Source organism: Lathamus discolor, chromosome 23, assembly GCF_037157495.1.
Source record: "Lathamus discolor isolate bLatDis1 chromosome 23, bLatDis1.hap1, whole genome shotgun sequence".
Classification (NCBI taxonomy): Eukaryota; Metazoa; Chordata; class Aves; order Psittaciformes; family Psittacidae; genus Lathamus; species Lathamus discolor.
This window is the reverse complement of record NC_088906.1, coordinates 273,466-295,149: the sequence shown is the minus strand read 5'-3', so window position 1 is coordinate 295,149 and position 21,684 is coordinate 273,466.

Genomic DNA, 21,684 nt, shown 5'->3' with positions numbered 1-21,684 from the left:
TGACTCCATCACTAGGCATATCAAGGATGAGGGGGTCATTAAGAACAGCCAACATGGTTTTATGAGGGGGAAGTCATGTATGACCAACCTTATAGCCTTCTATGAGGAAGTGACTAGGTGGAGGGATGATGGTAGAGCGGTAGATGTAGTTTTTCTTGATTTCAGTAAGGCATTTGATACTGTCTCCCACAGCATCCTCATAGATAAGCTAAAGAAGTGTGGGCTTGACGATCAAGTGGTGAGGTGGATCGAGAACTGGTTGAAAGGAAGAAGGCAGAGAGTTGTGGTCAATGGCGCAGAATCTAGCTGGAGGTCTGTGACTAGTGGAGTTCCTCAGGGGTCGGTGCTGGGACCGGTGCTGTTTAATATTTTCATCAATGACCTGGATGAGGGAACTGAGTGCACCCTCAGCAAGTTTGCTGATGACACAAAACTGGGAGGAGTGGCTGACACACCAGACGACTGTGCAGCCATTCAGCGAGACCTGGACAGGCTGGAGAGTTGGGCGGGGAGAAACTTGATGAAATTTAACAAGGGCAAGTGTAGAGTCTTGCATCTGGGGAAGAACAACCCCATGTACCAGTACAGGTTGGGGGTTGACCTGCTGGAAAGTAGAGAAGGGGAAAGGGACCTGGGGGTCCTGGTGGATAGGAGGATGACCATGAGCCAGCAATGTGCTCTTGTGGCCAAGAAGGCAAATGGCATCTTAGGGTGCATTAGAAAGGGAGTGGTTAGTAGGTCAAGAGAGGTTCTCCTCCCCCTCTACTCAGCCTTGGTGAGGCCGCATCTGGAATATTGCGTCCAGTTCTGGGCCCCTCTGTTCAAGAAGGACAGGGAATTGCTTGAAGGAGTCCAGCGCAGAGCCACAAAGATGATTAAGGGAGTGGAACATCTCCCTTATGAGGAGAGGCTGAGGGAGCTGGGTCTCTTTAGCTTGGAGAAGAGGAGACTGAGGGGTGACCTCATCAATGTTTACAAATATGTAAAGCGTAGGTGTCAGGATGATGGAGCTAGGCTTTTTTCAGTGATATCCAGTGATAGGACAAGGGGCAATGGGTGTAAACTGGAACATAGGAAGTTCCACGTTAACATCAGGAAGAACTTCTTTACTGTAAGAGTGACAGAGCACTGGAACAGGTTGCCCAGGGGGGTTGTGGAGTCTCCTACACTGGAGATATTCAAGGCCCGCCTGGACAAGTTCCTGTGTGATGTACTGTAGGTTACCCTGCTCTTGCAGGGGGGTTGGACTAGATGATCTTTTTAGGTCCCTTCCAACCCTTGGGATTCTGTGATTCTGTGATTCTGTCCTTTGTCCTGCACCACCCTAGGAGGCAGGATGATGCTCATCTCTGGGACACTGCGTAGGGTCCCTTTTCCCTGCAGCACCCAATGGGCTGGGACATTGCCCGCCCTTCATCCCTAACCATCAAGTGTTGGGCTTCTGCTTCAAGAGGGACCTGTGGTACCCGTCTCATGGCTGATTCTTACGGGATGTCGCGCATCTTCGGAGGCATGGATGCGCACCAGGGCGCCTGGCCACGGATGCTCAGCATCCAGTTCCCCACAGCCACCGCATTCTCGCACATCTGCGGGGGGTCCCTCATCCCGTATGAAGACAGGCTGAGGAAGTTGGGGCTTTTCAGCCTGGAGAAGAGATGGCTGCGTGGAGACCTAAGAGCAGCCTTCCAGTACCTGAAGGGGGCCTATAGGGATGCTGGGGAGGGACTCTTTGTCAGGGACTGTAGTGACAGGACAAGGGGTAATGGGTTAAAACTTAAACAGGGCAAGTTTAAATTGGATACAAGGAGGAAATTCTTTCCTTTTAGGGTGTTGAGAAAGTGGAATCGGTTGCCCAGGGAGGTTGTGAGTGCTCCATCCCTGGCAGTGCTGAAGGCCCGGTTGGATGAAGCCTTGCGTGGGATGGTTTAGTGAGAGGTGTCCCTGTCCATGGCAGGGGGGTTGGAACTAGATGATCTTAAGGTCCTTTCCAACCCTAACTATTCTATGATTCTATGATTCTATGATTCTATGATCACCCCTCAATGGGTCCTCACAGCCGCTCACTGCTTCGTCGCGCAAAAGTAAGGGGGAGAAGGGATTCCAGCCATAGGGAATAGGCAAGGAGCAGCTCCCATCCCGTCCCCTTCCCCATCCTGGATGCACTGGGAAGAGCGCTCAGGAGAAGGCTGCTTCCAGCATGACCGCCCTTGAGCCTAAGGCACACTGCTTTCCTTTGGGAAGCAGCCGCAATGTGGCTCCTTCCCATCCCTCTTCTCCATAGAATGGATTAGAAGAGATTAAAATGGAATGGAATGGAATGCAATGGTTATGGATCATGGAGTGGGGTGTCTTGGAAAGGAGCTTGAGATCATCCACTTCCAACCCCTTGCCATGGGCAGGGATGCCTTCCATAGAGCAGCTTGCTCCAAGCTGGCCTGCAGCACTGCCAGGGATGGAGCATCCAAACCTTCTCCATCCATGCCATCCCAGTGCCCCAGCACCCTCTTAGGGAATCCCTTCCTTATCTCCAGCCTGCAATTCCCTCTCGGAACCCATCAGCCCTTGTCCTATGGCTCCAATCCCTGCTCTTCCACTCCCTCCCAGCTTCACCACGGATTGCTTCATGATGGTCAGAATCATGGACATGGCTTGGGCCAATGCCGACACCCACAAGTGTTGGATACGGCAGGTCGTGGTCCAGGAATATTATACGGCTTAGGATCACAGTTAGGGTTAGGTTCCGAATTAGGGTTAGGTTTAGGGTTAGGGTCAGGGTCAGGGTTAGGTACAGGGTTAGGTTTAGGGTTACGTGTTAGGGTTAGGGTTAGTGTTAACCGTAACCGGAGTTAACCCCAGGGGTGGAGTTAACACCAGGTTGAGCCTTAGGGTTCGGGTTAGGTTTACAGTTAGGATTAGGCTTAGGGATAGGATTAGTGTTAGGTTTAGGGTTAACCTTCACCAGAGTTAAGCCTAGGGGTGGAGTTAACCCCAGGTTTAGGGTTACGATTACGGTCAGGATTAAGTTAGGGCTATGGTTAGGCTGGGTTGGGATTAGGGTTAGTGGTAGGTATTAGAGTTAGGGTCAGGGTTACGGTTAGGGGTTAGGGTTGGTGTTAGGGTTACGGTTAGGGTTAAGGTTAAGGTTAGGGTTACCTCTAACCGGAGTTAACCCTAGGGGTGGAGATAACCCCAGGGTTAGGGTTAGGCTTAGGGTTAGCATTAACCCTAATCGGAATTAACCCTAGGGGCGGGTTTAATCCCAGGCTGAGGGTTAGGGTTAGGGTTAGGGTTAAGGTTAAGGTTTCCCCTAACCAGAGTTAACACTAGGGGTGGAGTTAATCCCAGGGGTAGGGTTAGGCTTATGGTTAGCATTAACCCTAATCGGAATTAACCCTAGGGGCGGGTTTAATCCCAGGCTGAGGGTTAGGGTTAGGGTTAGGGTTAGGGTTAAGGTTAGGGTTACCTCTGACCGGTGTTAACCCTAGGGGTTAACTGCCCAAGGTTCCTGCCCAAAACCCCATACATCATACAGAGCTCCAGAGCATCCCATAGGGATTCAGAGCACCCCAAGCGCATCAGAACCCCCCCATCTCCCCATGGAAGCCCCCATCGACACCCCTGAGCCACCCCCCTCCCCATGGAGCTTCCCCCATGGAACCTGCCTCTCTATGACATCAGCCCCAGCTCCAAGGGACCTGCATCCAGCACCCGTATCCCCGGGGCAGTTGCGCTTTGGCTGCAGTGGTGCTTGCAGCTCCTTGGTGTCACCTCCTTGGTGTCACCTCCTTGGTGTCACTCTTAGCGGTGGTGGCAGCGATGGCTTTGCTCCGTGTCATCATCCTGCTGGCCTCGGCCTGGCTGGTGCAAGGCTCCTGGGACAGCTGTGGGTGAGTGGCTCCAGGCTCCAAGGTTCCTGGTATTCCATAGGGAGATGCTGCTGCTCCCAGCCACGGTCACACCAATGGGGAGGTGGGATTTGAGGAGCCCCACTTGCTTGCCATCAGCCCATGCAGTGGCACAGCACAGCTATGGGGCACCCCGTAGGGTCCTTTGTCCTGCAGCACCCTAGGAGGCAGGATGATGCTCATCTCTGGGACACTGCGTAGGGTCCCTTTACCCTGCAGCACCCAATTTGCTAAATGTTATGATCTAGTGGCAATTACAGAGACATGGTGGGACAGTTCACATGACTGGAATGTGGTCATGGATGGCTATGTCCTTTTTAGGAAAGATAGGTCAGCGAAGCGAGGTGGTGGAGTTGCTCTTTACGTGAGAGAGCAACTAGAATGTATTGAGTTCTGTCCGGGGTCAGATGAGGAGCAAGTGGAATGTCTGTGGGTACGAATCCAGGGGCAGACTGGCACGGGTGATACAGTTGTGGGGGTCTATTACAGACCTCCTGATCAGGACGAAGGAGTTGATGAGGCTTTCTACAGGCAACTGGAAGTAGCCTCGCGACTGCATGCCTTAGTCGTCGTGGGGGACTTTAACTACCCCGATATTTGCTGGAAGACTCACACAGCCAGTCATTCACAGTCTAGGAGGTTCCTCGAGTGCATTGATGATAATTTCTTAATGCAAATGGTGGACGTACCAACTAGGAGAGCAGCGCTGCTAGATTTAGTACTCGCCAACAAGGAGGGTTTGGTCGAAGTGGTGACGGTCAATGGCAGCCTTGGCTGCAGTGACCAGGAGATGGTGGAGTTTAGGATCCTGTGTGGGAGGAATAGAATACCTAGCAAAGCCACAGTTCTAGATTTCCGAAGGGCCAACTTTGGCCTCTTCAGTCAACTGCTAAGGGAAGTCTCATGGGAAAGTGTACTAGGCGGTAAAGGGGCTCAAGATAGTTGGTTAGCATTCAAGGACCGCTTCTTCCAAGCTCAGGATCGGAGCGTCCCAATGAGTAGGAAATCAAGTAAGGGATCTAGGAAACCGGTATGGTTAAACAAGGAGCTGCTGGGCAAACTCAAGTGGAAAAGGAGAATCTATGGATTATGGAAGGAGGGGCTGGCCGCTTGGGAGGAATATAGGACAGTTGTTAGAGGATGTAGGGAGGCAATTAGGACAGCTAAGGCCTCCTTGGAACTCAATCTTACTAGTCGGGTTAAAGACAATAGAAAGGGCTTCTTCAAATACATAGCAAATAAAACTAGCACAAGAGGCAATATAGGCCCACTGCTGAACGAAGTGGGTACCCTGGAGACAGAGGATATAAAGAAGGCAGAGGTGCTGAATGCCTTCTTTGCCTCTGTCTTTACTCCTGCAGACTCTCCCCAAGGGCCCCGGATTTCTATAGCCCCAGAAAGAGTCAGGACAAAGGAGGAGTTTGCTTTGGTAGATGAGGATTGGGTTAGGGATCAGCTATGCAAACTGGACATCTGTAAATCGATGGGTCCGGATGGAATGCACCCACGGGTGCTGAGGGAGCTGGCGGAGGTCATTGCTAGGCCACTTTCCATCATCTTTGGTAAGTCGTGGGAAACGGGCGAGGTGCCTGAGGATTGGCGGATGGCAAAGGTCACACCAATCTATAAGAAGGGCAAGAAGGAGGACCCGGGTAATTATAGACCGGTCAGCCTTACCTCCATCCCTGGAAAGATGATGGAACAACTTATTCTTGACTCCATCACTAGGCATATCAAGGATGAGGGGGTCATTAAGAACAGCCAACATGGTTTTATGAGGGGGAAGTCATGTATGACCAACCTTATAGCCTTCTATGAGGAAGTGACTAGGTGGAGGGATGATGGTAGAGCGGTAGATGTAGTTTTTCTTGATTTCAGTAAGGCATTTGATACTGTCTCCCACAGCATCCTCATAGATAAGCTAAAGAAGTGTGGGCTTGACGATCAAGTGGTGAGGTGGATCGAGAACTGGTTGAAAGGAAGAAGGCAGAGAGTTGTGGTCAATGGCGCAGAATCTAGCTGGAGGTCTGTGACTAGTGGAGTTCCTCAGGGGTCGGTGCTGGGACCGGTGCTGTTTAATATTTTCATCAATGACCTGGATGAGGGAACTGAGTGCACCCTCAGCAAGTTTGCTGATGACACAAAACTGGGAGGAGTGGCTGACACACCAGACGACTGTGCAGCCATTCAGCGAGACCTGGACAGGCTGGAGAGTTGGGCGGGGAGAAACTTGATGAAATTTAACAAGGGCAAGTGTAGAGTCTTGCATCTGGGGAAGAACAACCCCATGTACCAGTACAGGTTGGGGGTTGACCTGCTGGAAAGTAGAGAAGGGGAAAGGGACCTGGGGGTCCTGGTGGATAGGAGGATGACCATGAGCCAGCAATGTGCTCTTGTGGCCAAGAAGGCAAATGGCATCTTAGGGTGCATTAGAAAGGGAGTGGTTAGTAGGTCAAGAGAGGTTCTCCTCCCCCTCTACTCAGCCTTGGTGAGGCCACATCTGGAATATTGCGTCCAGTTCTGGGCCCCTCTGTTCAAGAAGGACAGGGAATTGCTTGAAGGAGTCCAGCGCAGAGCCACAAAGATGATTAAGGGAGTGGAACATCTCCCTTATGAGGAGAGGCTGAGGGAGCTGGGTCTCTTTAGCTTGGAGAAGAGGAGACTGAGGGGTGACCTCATCAATGTTTACAAATATGTAAAGCGTAGGTGTCAGGATGATGGAGCTAGGCTTTTTTCAGTGATATCCAGTGATAGGACAAGGGGCAATGGGTGTAAACTGGAACATAGGAAGTTCCACGTTAACATCAGGAAGAACTTCTTTACTGTAAGAGTGACAGAGCACTGGAACAGGTTGCCCAGGGGGGTTGTGGAGTCTCCTACACTGGAGATATTCAAGGCCCGCCTGGACAAGTTCCTGTGTGATGTACTGTAGGTTACCCTGCTCTTGCAGGGGGGTTGGACTAGATGATCTTTTAGGTCCCTTCCAACCCTTGGGATTCTGTAATTCTGTGATTCTGTCCTTTGTCCTGCACCACCCTAGGAGGCAGGATGATGCTCATCTCTGGGACACTGCGTAGGGTCCCTTTTCCCTGCAGCACCCAATGGGCTGGGACATTGCCCGCCCTTCATCCCTAAGCATCAATTGTTGGGCTTCTGCTTCAAGAGGGACCTGTGGTACCCGTCTCATGGCTGATTCTTACGGGATGTCGCGCATCTTCGGAGGCATGGATGCGCACCAGGGCGCCTGGCCACGGATGCTCAGCATCCAGTTCCCCACAGCCACCGCATTCTCGCACATCTGCGGGGGGTCCCTCATCCCGTATGAAGACAGGCTGAGGAAGTTGGGGCTTTTCAGCCTGGAGAAGAGATGGCTGCGTGGAGACCTAAGAGCAGCCTTCCAGTACCTGAAGGGGGCCTATAGGGATGCTGGGGAGGGACTCTTTGTCAGGGACTGTAGTGACAGGACAAGGGGTAATGGGTTAAAACTTAAACAGGGCAAGTTTAAATTGGATACAAGGAGGAAATTCTTTCCTTTTAGGGTGTTGAGAAAGTGGAATCGGTTGCCCAGGGAGGTTGTGAGTGCTCCATCCCTGGCAGTGCTGAAGGCCCGGTTGGATGAAGCCTTGCGTGGGATGGTTTAGTGAGAGGTGTCCCTGTCCATGGCAGGGGGGTTGGAACTAGATGATCTTAAGGTCCTTTCCAACCCTAACTATTCTATGATTCTATGATTCTATGATTCTATGATCACCCCTCAATGGGTCCTCACAGCCGCTCACTGCTTCGTCGCGCAAAAGTAAGGGGGAGAAGGGATTCCAGCCATAGGGAATAGGCAAGGAGCAGCTCCCATCCCGTCCCCTTCCCCATCCTGGATGCACTGGGAAGAGCGCTCAGGAGAAGGCTGCTTCCAGCATGACCGCCCTTGAGCCTAAGGCACACTGCTTTCCTTTGGGAAGCAGCCGCAATGTGGCTCCTTCCCATCCCTCTTCTCCATAGAATGGATTAGAAGAGATTAAAATGGAATGGAATGGAATGCAATGGTTATGGATCATGGAGTGGGGTGTCTTGGAAAGGAGCTTGAGATCATCCACTTCCAACCCCTTGCCATGGGCAGGGATGCCTTCCATAGAGCAGCTTGCTCCAAGCTGGCCTGCAGCACTGCCAGGGATGGAGCATCCAAACCTTCTCCATCCATGCCATCCCAGTGCCCCAGCACCCTCTTAGGGTATCCCTTCCTTATCTCCAGCCTGCAATTCCCTCTCGGAACCCATCAGCCCTTGTCCTATGGCTCCAATCCCTGCTCTTCCACTCCCTCCCAGCTTCACCACGGATTGCTTCATGATGGTCAGAATCATGGACGTGGCTTGGGCCAATGCCGACACCCACAAGTGTTGGATACGGCAGGTCGTGGTCCAGGAATATTATACGGCTTAGGATCACGGTTAGGGTTAGGTTCCGAATTAGGGTTAGGTTTAGGGTTAGGGTCAGGGTCAGGGTTAGGTACAGGGTTAGGTTTAGGGTTACGTGTTAGGGTTAGGGTTAGTGTTAACCGTAACCGGAGTTAACCCCAGGGGTGGAGTTAACACCAGGTTGAGCCTTAGGGTTCGGGTTAGGGTTACAGTTAGGATTAGGCTTAGGGATAGGATTAGTGTTAGGTTTAGGGTTAACCTTCACCAGAGTTAAGCCTAGGGGTGGAGTTAACCCCAGGTTTAGGGTTAGGATTACGGTCAGGATTAAGTTAGGGCTATGGTTAGGCTGGGTTGGGATTAGGGTTAGTGGTAGGTTTTAGAGTTAGGGTCAGGGTTACAGTTAGGGGTTAGGGTTGGTGTTAGGGTTACGGTTAGGGTTAAGGTTAAGGTTAGGGTTACCTCTAACCGGAGTTAACCCTAGGGGTGGAGATAACCCCAGGGTTAGGGTTAGGCTTAGGGTTAGCATTAACCCTAATCGGAATTAACCCTAGGGGCGGGTTTAATCCCAAGCTGAGGGTTAGGGTTAGGGTTAGGGTTAGGGTTAAGGTTAGGGTTACCTCTGACCGGTGTTAACCCTAGGGGTTAACTGCCCAAGGTTCCTGCTCAAAAACCCCATACATCACACAGAGCTCCAGAGCATCCCATAGGGATTCAGAGCACCCCAAGCGCATCAGAACCCCCCCATCTCCCCATGGAAGCCCCCATCGACACCCCTGAGCCACCCCCCTCCCCATGGAGCTCCCCCCATGGAACCTGCCTCTCTATGACATCAGCCCCAGCTCCAAGGGACCTGCATCCAGCACCCGTATCCCCGGGGCAGTTGCGCTTTGGGTGCAGTGGTGCTTGCAGCTCCTTGGTGTCACCTCCTTGGTGTCACCTCCTTGGTGTCACTCTTAGCGGTGGTGGCAGCGATGGCTTTGCTCCGTGTCATCATCCTGCTGGCCTCGGCCTGGCTGGTGCAAGGCTCCTGGGACAGCTGTGGGTGAGTGGCTCCAGGCTCCAAGGTTCCTGGTATTCCATAGGGAGATGCTGCTGCTCCCAGCCACGGTCACACCAATGGGGAGGTGGGATTTGAGGAGCCCCACTTTCTTGCCATCAGCCCATGCAGTGGCACAGCACAGCTATGGGGCACCCAGTAGGGTCCTTTGTCCTGCAGCACCCTAGGACGCAGGATGATGCTCATCTCTGGGACACTGCGTAGGGTCCCTTTACCCTGCAGCACCCAATGGGCTAAATGTTATGATCTAGTGGCAATTACAGAGACATAGTGGGACAGTTCACATGACTGGAATGTTGTCATGGATGGCTATGTCCTTTTTAGGAAAGATAGGTCAGCGAAGCGAGGTGGTGGAGTTGCTCTTTACGTGAGAGAGCAACTAGAATGTATTGAGTTCTGTCCGGGGTCAGATGAGGAGCAAGTGGAATGTCTGTGGGTACGAATCAAGGGGCAGACTGGCACGGGTGATACAGTTGTGGGGGTCTATTACAGACCTCCTGATCAGGACGAAGGAGTTGATGAGGCTTTCTACAGGCAACTGGAAGTAGCCTCGCGACTGCATGCCTTAGTCGTCGTGGGGGACTTTAACTACCCCGATATTTGCTGGAAGACTCACACAGCCAGTCATTCACAGTCTAGGAGGTTCCTCGAGTGCATTGATGATAATTTCTTAATGCAAATGGTGGATGTACCAACTAGGAGAGCAGCGCTGCTAGATTTAGTACTCGCCAACAAGGAGGGTTTGGTCGAAGTGGTGACGGTCAATGGCAGCCTTGGCTGCAGTGACCAGGAGATGGTGGAGTTTAGGATCCTGTGTGGGAGGAATAGAATACCTAGCAAAGCCACAGTTCTAGATTTCCGAAGGGCCAACTTTGGCCTCTTCAGTCAACTGCTAAGGGAAGTCTCATGGGAAAGTGTACTAGGCGGTAAAGGGGCTCAAGATAGTTGGTTAGCATTCAAGGACCGCTTCTTCCAAGCTCAGGATCGGAGCGTCCCAATGAGTAGGAAATCAAGTAAGGGATCTAGGAAACCGGTATGGTTAAACAAGGAGCTGCTGGGCAAACTCAAGTGGAAAAGGAGAATCTATGGATTATGTAAGGAGGGGCTGGCCGCTTGGGAGGAATATAGGACAGTTGTTAGAGGATGTAGGGAGGCAATTAGGACAGCTAAGGCCTCCTTGGAACTCAATCTTGCTAGTCGGGTTAAAGACAATAGAAAGGGCTTCTTCAAATACATAGCAAATAAAACTAGCACAAGAGGCAATATAGGCCCACTGCTGAACGAAGTGGGTACCCTGGAGACAGAGGATATAAAGAAGGCAGAGGTGCTGAATGCCTTCTTTGCCTCTGTCTTTACTCCTGCAGACTCTCCCCAAGGGCCCCGGATTTCTATAGCCCCAGAAGGAGTCAGAACAAAGGAGGAGTTTGCTTTGGTAGATGAGGATTGGGTTAGGGATCAGCTATGCAAACTGGACATCTGTAAATCGATGGGTCCGGATGGAATGCACCCACGGGTGCTGAGGGAGCTGGCGGAGGTCATTGCTAGGCCACTTTCCATCATCTTTGGTAAGTCGTGGGAAACGGGCGAGGTGCCTGAGGATTGGCGGATGGCAAAGGTCACACCAATCTATAAGAAGGGCAAGAAGGAGGACCCGGGTAATTATAGACCGGTCAGCCTTACCTCCATCCCTGGAAAGATGATGGAACAACTTATTCTTGACTCCATCACTAGGCATATCAAGGATGAGGGCGTCATTAAGAACAGCCAACATGGTTTTATGAGGGGGAAGTCATGTATGACCAACCTTATAGCCTTCTATGAGGAAGTGACTAGGTGGAGGGATGATGGTAGAGCGGTAGATGTAGTTTTTCTTGATTTCAGTAAGGCATTTGATACTGTCTCCCACAGCATCCTCATAGATAAGCTAAAGAAGTGTGGGCTTGACGATCAAGTAGTGAGGTGGATCGAGAACTGGTTGAAAGGAAGAAGGCAGAGAGTTGTGGTCAATGGCGCAGAATCTAGCTGGAGGTCTGTGACTAGTGGAGTTCCTCAGGGGTCGGTGCTGGGACCGGTGCTGTTTAATATTTTCATCAATGACCTGGATGAGGGAACTGAGTGCACCCTCAGCAAGTTTACTGATGACACAAAACTGGGAGGAGTGGCTGACACACCAGAAGGCTGTGCTGCCCTTCAGCGAGACCTGGACAGGCTGGAGAGTTGGGCGGGGAGAAACTTGATGAAATTTAACAAGGGCAAGTGTAGAGTCTTGCATCTGGGGAAGAACAACCCCATGTACCAGTACAGGTTGGGGGTTGACCTGCTGGAAAGTAGCGAAGGGGAAAGGGACCTGGGGGTCCTGGTGGATAGGAGGATGACCATGAGCCAGCAATGGGCTCTTGTGGCCAAGAAGGCAAATGGCATCTTAGGGTGCATTAGAAAGGGAGTGGTTAGTAGGTCAAGAGAGGTTCTCCTCCCCCTCTACTCAGCCTTGGTGAGGCCGCATCTGGAATATTGCGTCCAGTTCTGGGCCCCTCTGTTCAAGAAGGACAGGGAATTGCTTGAAGGAGTCCAGCGCAGAGCCACAAAGATGATTAAGGGAGTGGAACATCTCCCTTATGAGGAGAGGCTGAGGGAGCTGGGTCTCTTTAGCTTGGAGAAGAGGAGACTGAGGGGTGACCTCATCAATGTTTACAAATATGTAAAGCGTAGGTGTCAGGATGATGGAGCTAGGCCCTTTTCAGTGATATCCAGTGATAGGACAAGGGGCAATGGGTGTAAACTGGAACATAGGAAGTTCCACGTTAACATCAGGAAGAACTTCTTTACTGTAAGAGTGACAGAGCACTGGAACAGGTTGCCCAGGGGGGTTGTGGAGTCTCCTACACTGGAGATATTCAAGGCCCGCCTGGACAAGTTCCTGTGTGATGTACTGTAGGTTACCCTGCTCTTGCAGGGGGGTTGGACTAGATGATCTTTTAGGTCCCTTCCAACCCTTGGGATTCTGTAATTCTGTGATTCTGTCCTTTGTCCTGCAGCACCCTAGGAGGCAGGATGATGCTCATCTCTGGGACACTGCGTAGGGTCCCTTTTCCCTGCAGCACCCAATGGGCTGGGACATTGCCCGCCCTTCATCCCTAACCATCAAGTGTTGGGCTTCTGCTTCAAGAGGGACCTGTGGTACCCGTCCCATGGCTGATTCTTACGGGATGTCGCGCATCGTTGGAGGCATGGATGCGCACCAGGGCGCCTGGCCACAGATGCTCAGCATCCAGTTCCCCACAGCCACCGCATTCTCGCACATCTGCGGGGGGTCCCTCATCCCGTATGAAGACAGGCTGAGGAAGTTGGGGCTTTTCAGCCTGGAGAAGAGATGGCTGCGTGGAGACCTAAGAGCAGCCTTCCAGTACCTGAAGGGGGCCTATAGGGATGCTGGGGAGGGACTCTTTGTCACGGACTGTAGTGACAGGACAAGGGGTAATGGGTTAAAACTTAAACAGGGCAAGTTTAAATTGGATACAAGGAGGAAATTCTTTCCTGTTAGGGTGTTGAGAAACTGGAATCGGTTGCCCAGGGAGGTTGTGAGTGCTCCATCTCTGGCGGTGTTCAAGGCCAGGTTAGATGAAGCCTTGCGTGGGATGGTTTAGTGAGAGGTGTCCCTGTCCATGGCAGGGGGGTTGGAACTAGATGATCTTAAGGTCCTTTCCAACCCTAACTATTCTATGATTCTATGATTCTATGATCACCCCTCAATGGGTCCTCACAGCCGCTCACTGCTTCGTCGCGCAAAAGTAAGGGGGAGAAGGGATTCCAGCCATAGGGAATAGGCAAGGAGCAGCTCCCATCCCGTCCCCTTCCCTATCCTGGATGCACTGGGAAGAGCGCTCAGGAGAAGGCTGCTTCCAGCATGACCGCCCTTGAGCCTAAGGCACACTGCTTTCCTTCGGGAAGCAGCCGGAATGTGGTTCCTTCCCATCCCTCTTCTCCATAGAATGGATTAGAAGAGATTAAAATGGAATGGAATGAAATGCAATGGTTATGGATCATGGAGTGGGGTGTCTTGGAAAGGAGCTTGAGATCATCCACTTCCAACCCCTTGCCATGGGCAGGGATGCCTTCCATAGAGCAGCTTGCTCCAAGCTGGCCTGCAGCACTGCCAGGGATGGAGCATCCAAACCTTCTCCATCCATGCCATCCCAGTGCCCCAGCACCCTCTTAGGGAATCCCTTCCTTATCTCCAGCCTGCAATTCCCTCTCGGAACCCATTAGCCCTTGTCCTATGGCTCCAATCCCTGCTCTTCCACTCCCTCCCAGCTTCACCACGGATTGCTTCATGATGGTCAGAATCATGGACGTGGCTTGGGCCAATGCCGACACCCACAAGTGTTGGATACGGCAGGTCGTGGTCCAGGAATATTATACGGCTTAGGATCACGGTTAGGGTTAGGTTCCGAATTAGGGTTAGGTTTAGGGTTAGGGTCAGGGTCAGGGTTAGGTACAGGGTTAAGTTTAGGGTTACGTGTTAGGGTTAGGGTTAGGGTTAGTTTTAACCGTAACCGGAGTTAACCCCAGGGGTGGAGTTAACACCAGGTTGAGCCTTAGGGTTCGGGTTAGGGTTACAGTTAGGATTAGGCTTAGGGATAGGATTAGGGTTAGGTTTAGGGTTAACCTTCACCAGAGTTAAGCCTAGGGGTGGAGTTAACCCCAGGTTTAGGGTTAGGATTACGGTCAGGATTAAGTTAGGGCTATGGTTAGGCTGGGTTGGGATTAGGGTTAGTGGTAGGTTTTAGAGTTAGGGTCAGGGTTACGGTTAGGGGTTAGGGTTGGTGTTAGGGTTACGGTTAGGGTTAAGGTTAAGGTTAGGGTTACCTCTAACCGGAGTTAACCCAAGGGGTGGAGATAACCCCAGGGTTAGGGTTAGGTTTAGGGTTAGCATTAACCCTAATCGGAATTAACCCTAGGTGCGGGTTTAATCCCAGGCTGAGGGTTAGGGTTAGGGTTAGGGTTAAGGTTAAGGTTTCCCCTAACCAGAGTTAACCCTAGGGGTGGAGTTAATCCCAGGGGTAGGGTTAGGCTTATGGTTAGCATTAACCCTAATCGGAATTAACCCTAGGGGCGGGTTTAATCCCAGGCTGAGGGTTAGGGTTAGGGTTAGGGTTAGGGTTAGGGTTAAGGTTACGGTTACCTCTGACCGGTGTTAACCCTAGGGGTTAACTGCCCAAGGTTCCTGCCCAAAACCCCATACATCATACAGAGCTCCAGAGCATCCCATAGGGATTCAGAGCACCCCAAGCGCATCAGAACCCCCCCATCTCCCTATGGAAGCCCCCAGCGACACCCCTGAGCCACCCCCCTCCCCATGGAGCTCCCCCCATGGAACCTGCCTCTCTATGACATCAGCCCCAGCTCCAAGGGACCTGCATCCAGCACCCGTATCCCCGGGGCAGTTGCGCTTTGGGTGCAGTGGTGCTTGCAGCTCCTTGGTGTCACCTCCTTGGTGTCACCTCCTTGGTGTCACTCTTAGCGGTGGTGGCAGCGATGGCTTTGCTCCGTGTCATCATCCTGCTGGCCTCGGCCTGGCTGGTGCAAGGCTCCTGGGACAGCTGTGGGTGAGTGGCTCCAGGCTCCAAGGTTCCTGGTATTCCATAGAGAGATGCTGCTGCTCCCAGCCACGGTCACACCAATGGGGAGGTGGGATTTGAGGAGCCCCACTTGCTTGCCATCAGCCCATGCAGTGGCACAGCACAGCTATGGGGCACCCCGTAGGGTCCTTTGTCCTGCAGCACCCTAGGAGGCAGGATGATGCTCATCTCTGGGACACTGCGTAGGGTCCCTTTACCCTGCAGCACCCAATTTGCTAAATGTTATGATCTAGTGGCAATTACAGAGACATGGTGGGACAGTTCACATGACTGGAATGTGGTCATGGATGGCTATGTCCTTTTTAGGAAAGATAGGTCAGCGAAGCGAGGTGGTGGAGTTGCTCTTTACGTGAGAGAGCAACTAGAATGTATTGAGTTCTGTCCGGGGTCAGATGAGGAGCAAGTGGAATGTCTGTGGGTACGAATCCAGGGGCAGACTGGCACGGGTGATACAGTTGTGGGGGTCTATTACAGACCTCCTGATCAGGACGAAGGAGTTGATGAGGCTTTCTACAGGCAACTGGAAGTAGCCTCGCGACTGCATGCCTTAGTCGTCGTGGGGGACTTTAACTACCCCGATATTTGCTGGAAGACTCACACAGCCAGTCATTCACAGTCTAGGAGGTTCCTCGAGTGCATTGATGATAATTTCTTAATGCAAATGGTGGACGTACCAACTAGGAGAGCAGCGCTGCTAGATTTAGTACTCGCCAACAAGGAGGGTTTGGTCGAAGTGGTGACGGTCAATGGCAGCCTTGGCTGCAGTGACCAGGAGATGGTGGAGTTTAGGATCCTGTGTGGGAGGAATAGAATACCTAGCAAAGCCACAGTTCTAGATTTCCGAAGGGCCAACTTTGGCCTCTTCAGTCAACTGCTAAGGGAAGTCTCATGGGAAAGTGTACTAGGCGGTAAAGGGGCTCAAGATAGTTGGTTAGCATTCAAGGACCGCTTCTTCCAAGCTCAGGATCGGAGCGTCCCAATGAGTAGGAAATCAAGTAAGGGATCTAGGAAACCGGTATGGTTAAACAAGGAGCTGCTGGGCAAACTCAAGTGGAAAAGGAGAATCTATGGATTATGTAAGGAGGGGCTGGCCGCTTGGGAGGAATATAGGACAGTTGTTAGAGGATGTAGGGAGGCAATTAGGACAGCTAAGGCCTCCTTGGAACTCAATCTTGCTAGTCGGGTTAAAGACAATAGAAAGGGCTTCTTCAAATACATAGCAAATAAAACTAGCACAAGAGGCAATATAGGCCCACTGCTGAACGAAGTGGGTACCCTGGAGACAGAGGATATAAAGAAGGCAGAGGTGCTGAATGCCTTCTTTGCCTCTGTCTTTACTCCTGCAGACTCTACCCGAGGGCCCCGGATTTCTATAGCCCCAGAAGGAGTCAGAACAAAGGAGGAGTTTGCTTTGGTAGATGAGGATTGGGTTAGGGATCAGCTATGCAAACTGGACATCTGTAAATCGATGGGTCCGGATGGAATGCACCCACGGGTGCTGAGGGAGCTGGCGGAGGTCATTGCTAGGCCACTTTCCATCATCTTTGGTAAGTCGTGGGAAACGGGCGAGGTGCCTGAGGATTGGCGGATGGCAAAGGTCACACCAATCTATAAGAAGGGCAAGAAGGAGGACCCGGGTAATTATAGACCGGTCAGCCTTACCTCCATCCCTGGAAAGATGATGGAACAACTTATTCTTGACTCCATCACTAGGCATATCAAGGATGAGGGCGTCATTAAGAACAGCCAACATGGTTTTATGAGGGGGAAGTCATGTATGACCAACCTTATAGCCTTCTATGAGGAAGTGACTAGGTGGAGGGATGATGGTAGAGCGGTAGATGTAGTTTTTCTTGATTTCAGTAAGGCATTTGATACTGTCTCCCACAGCATCCTCATAGATAAGCTAAAGAAGTGTGGGCTTGACGATCAAGTAGTGAGGTGGATCGAGAACTTTTTGAAAGGAAGAAGGCAGAGAGTTGTGGTCAATGGCGCAGAATCTAGCTGGAGGTCTGTGACTAGTGGAGTTCCTCAGGGGTCGGTGCTGGGACCGGTGCTGTTTAATATTTTCATCAATGACCTGGATGAGGGAACTGAGTGCACCCTCAGCAAGTTTGCTGATGACACAAAACTGGGAGGAGTGGCTGACACACCAGAAGGCTGTGCTGCCCTTCAGCGAGACCTGGACAGGCTGGAGAGTTGGGCGGGGAGAAACTTGATGAAATTTAACAAGGGCAAGTGTAGAGTCTTGCATCTGGGGAAGAACAACCCCATGTACCAGTACAGGTTGGGGGTTGACCTGCTGGAAAGTAGCGAAGGGGAAAGGGACCTGGGGGTCCTGGTGGATAGGAGGATGACCATGAGCCAGCAATGTGCTCTTGTGGCCAAGAAGGCAAATGGCATCTTAGGGTGCATTAGAAAGGGAGTGGTTAGTAGGTCAAGAGAGGTTCTCCTCCCCCTCTACTCAGCCTTGGTGAGGCCGCATCTGGAATATTGCATCCAGTTCTGGGCCCCTCTGTTCAAGAAGGACAGGGAATTGCTTGAAGGAGTCCAGCGCAGAGCCACAAAGATGATTAAGGGAGTGGAACATCTCCCTTATGAGGAGAGGCTGAGGGAGCTGGGTCTCTTTAGCTTGGAGAAGAGGAGACTGAGGGGTGACCTCATCAATGTTTACAAATATGTAAAGCGTAGGTGTCAGGATGATGGAGCTAGGCTTTTTTCAGTGATATCCAGTGATAGGACAAGGGGCAATGGGTGTAAACTGGAACATAGGAAGTTCCACGTTAACATCAGGAAGAACTTCTTTACTGTAAGAGTGACAGAGCACTGGAACAGGTTGCCCAGGGGGGTTGTGGAGTCTCCTACACTGGAGATATTCAAGGCCCGCCTGGACAAGTTCCTGTGTGATGTACTGTAGGTTACCCTGCTCTTGCAGGGGGGTTGGACTAGATGATCTTTTTAGGTCCCTTCCAACCCTTGGGATTCTGTGACAGCTGTGGGTGAGTGGCTCCAGGCTCCAAGGTTCCTGGTGTTCCATAGGGAGATGCTGCTGCTCGCAGCCACGGTCACACCAATGGGGAGGTGGGATTTGAGGAGCCCCACTTGCTTGCCATCACCCCATGCGCTGGCACAGCACAGCTATGGGGCACCCCGTCGGGTCCTTTGTCATGCAGCACCCTAGGAGGCTGGATGATGCTCATCTCTGGGACGCTGTGTAGGGTCCCTTTTCCCTGCAGCACCCAATGGGCTGGGACAATGCTCGCCCTTCATCCCTAAGCATCAAGTGTTGGGCTTCTGCTTCAAGAGGGACCTGCTGTACCCGTCCCATGGCTGATTCTTACGGGATGTTGCGCATCGTCGGAGGCATGGATGCGCACCAGGGCGCCTGGCCACGGATGCTCAGCATCCAGTTCCCCACAGCCTCCGCATTCTCGCACATCTGCAGGGGATCCCTCATCCCGTATGAAGACAGGCTGAGGAAGTTGGGGCTTTTCAGCCTGGAGAAGAGATGGCTGCGTGGAGACCTAAGAGCAGCCTTCCAGTACCTGAAGGGGGCCTACAGGGATGCTGGGGAGGGACTCTTTGTCAGGGACTGTAGTGACAGGACAAGGGGTAATGGGTTAAAACTTAAACAGGGCAAGTTTAAATTGGATACAAGGAGGAAATTCTTTCCTGTTAGGGTGCTGAGAAACGGGAATCAGTTGCCCAGGGAGGTTGTGAGTGCTCCATCCCTGGCAGTGCTCAAGGCCAGGTTGGATGAAGCCTTGCGTGGGATGGTTTAGTGAGAGGTGTCCCTGTCCATGGCAGGGGGGTTGGAACTAGATGATCTTAAGGTCCTTTCCAACCCTAACTATTCTATGATTCTATGATTCTATGATCACCCCTCAATGGGTCCTCACAGCCGCTCACTGCTTCGTTGCGCAAAATTAAGGGGGAGAAGGGATTCCAGTCATAGGGAATAGGCAAGGAGCAGCTCCCATCCCGTCCCCTTCCCCATCCTGGATGCACTGGGAAGAGCGCTCAGGAGAAGGCTGCTGCCAGCTTGACCGCCCTTGAGCCTAAGGCACGCTGCTTTCCTTTGGGAAGCAGCCGCAATGTGGCTCCTTCCCATCCCTCTTCTCCATAGAATGGATTAGAAGAGATTAAAATGGAATGGTATGGAATGGAATGGAATGCAGTGGTTATGGATCATGGAGTGGGGTGTCTTGGAAAGGAGCTTGAGATCATCCACTTCCAACCCCTTGCCATGGGCAGGTATGCCTTCCATAGAGCAGCTTGCTCCAAGCTGGCCTGCAGCACTGCCAGGGATGGAGCATCCAAACCTTCTCCATCCATGCCATCCCAGTGCCCCAGCACCCTCTTAGGGAATCCCTTCCTTATCTCCAGCCTGCAAAAATCAGGAGGCTCGGTGTCAGATTCAAACCGGCCATCAAGGGCCACTCTCGATCAGTTGCTGAGGTGAGTAGCTTTAGAGAGGACGCCTGCAACACCGGAGCGGAGAGGGGAGAGATCAGCGTCCAGGAGCCTCACCTCAGAGCGACAAGAGCCACTGAGGAGGGAGCCTCAAGTCCTCAACAGGACTTGCCCAGGACTCGGAAGCTCAGCTCCCGCGAGGGGCTGACTCACAGGGGGCGGAGCCAGGAGGAGTGGCACCAGCTGGGAGTGGCTAAAAAACCTTCCCAGGGAGCGCGGCGACCAGGAGCGCGGCGAACAGAGCCGGCAAACAGAGAGCGTCGAGGCAGAGGGTCGAGGCAGTTTGCGCGGCAGTTCGCGCGGGCAGGCGAGCGGGCAGGGAAGCGTTCCAACCGCCTCATCGAGAGGACTCGCCTGGAGTACAGGAGGGGGAAGGAGTGCTGAAGGACGTAGACGGATTGATTGACCAGATAGATCATGGTTACAACACGATCGAAAGCTGTAGTGAGTACTAATGTGGGTATCCAGACTGAGCCTTCCTGCAGACATGCAGCTGTGCAGGTCTCTGGCTGCAGCGAATGCCTGAGCCTGGCACTTGTATTGGAGGGAGCCAGTGATACTGCTTGTGTTCGCTGTGAGCAAATAAATGACCTGCTCAGGCAGGTGGCTGAACTGAGGGAGGAGGTAGAAAGGTTGAGAGCCATTAGAGAGTGTGAAAGTGAAATAGATTGGTGGAACCACACCCTAAGGCAAGGGCAGAGGGAAGTGGTTCAACAAGCTATGGATCCCCTTCCCTCCTACCATCAGACAGAAGGAGAGAGCTTAATGGACAAGGATGGATGGAGGGAGGTTCCTCCTCGGAGAGGTAAGCGAAAACCCTCACAATCCCTTCCTCCCTCCCAGTTGCCCTTGAATAACAGGTACGAGGTCTTGGAAATTCAGGGCCAGGTGAATGGAGATGGTGAGGCAAATCTATCTAGTGAGTCACCCAGGGCTAGTCACTCACCCACATACCTCAGAACTTCCCCAAACAAGAAGAAAAGAAGAGTAATTGTGGTGGGTGACTCCATTCTGAGGGGAACAGAAGGGCCCATTTGTTGACCGGATCCACCCCACAGGGAGGTCTGCTGCCTGCCTGGGGCTCGGATTAGAGATGTTAAAAAGAAGCTCTCTGAACTGGTGCAGCCGTCTGACTACTACCCACTGCTGGTTTTTCAGGTTGGCAGTGACGAAATTATTACGAGGAACGTAAGGGCAATGAAGAGAGACTACAGGGCCCTGGGACGGCTGGTTAAAGGGTCTGGAGCGCAAGTGGTGTTTGCCTCCATACCTGTTGCAAGCGAGGGTGAAGGGATATATAAGAAGACTCTGCAGGTTAATGTATGGCTACGTGACTGGTGCCAAAGGCAGGGGTTTGGGTTTTTCAGTCACGGGCTGCTGTATGGGACACCTGGTTTGCTGGTGACAGGCGGGATACACCAGTCCCAGAGAAAAAAAAGGGTTTTGGGGCAGGAGTTAGCAGGGCTTATTGACAGGGCTTTAAACTAGTTATGAAGGGGGGAGGGGATTTAACTGGGCCTGTTGGGGACAAGCCCAAGAGGAACATGCTAGGGATTGAAGGATGGCGGGCTAAGGAGGACTATCAATCTCTTGTTTCACTTGTGGGAAAGGATAGCTCTTTAGACCCTGTCCCGCAGGGGAAAAAGGGTACTAGGACCGGCTCCCAGAAATGCCTGTACACCAATGCACGCAGCATGGGGAATAAACAGGAGGAGTTAGAAGTCTGTGTGCGGGCTAAAGGTTATGATCTAGTGGCGATTACAGAGACATGGTGGGACAGTTCACATGACTGGAATGTGGTCATGGATGGTTATGTCCTTTTTAGGAAAGATAGGTCAGCAAAGCGAGGTGGTGGAGTTGCTCTTTACGTGAGAGAGCAACTAGAATGTATTGAGTTCTGTCCGGGGTCGGATGAGGAGCAAGTGGAATGTCTGTGGATACAAATCAAGGGGCTGACTGGCACGGGTGATACAGTTGTGGGGGTCTATTACAGACCTCCTGATCAGGACGAAGGAGTTGATGAGGCTTTCTACAGGCAACTGGAAGTAGCCTCGCGACTACATGCCTTAGTCGTCGTGGGGGACTTTAATTACCCCGATATTTGCTGGAAGACTCACACAGCCAGTCATTCACAGTCTAGGAGGTTCCTCGAGTGCATTGATGATAATTTCTTAACGCAAATGGTGGACGTACCAACTAGGGGA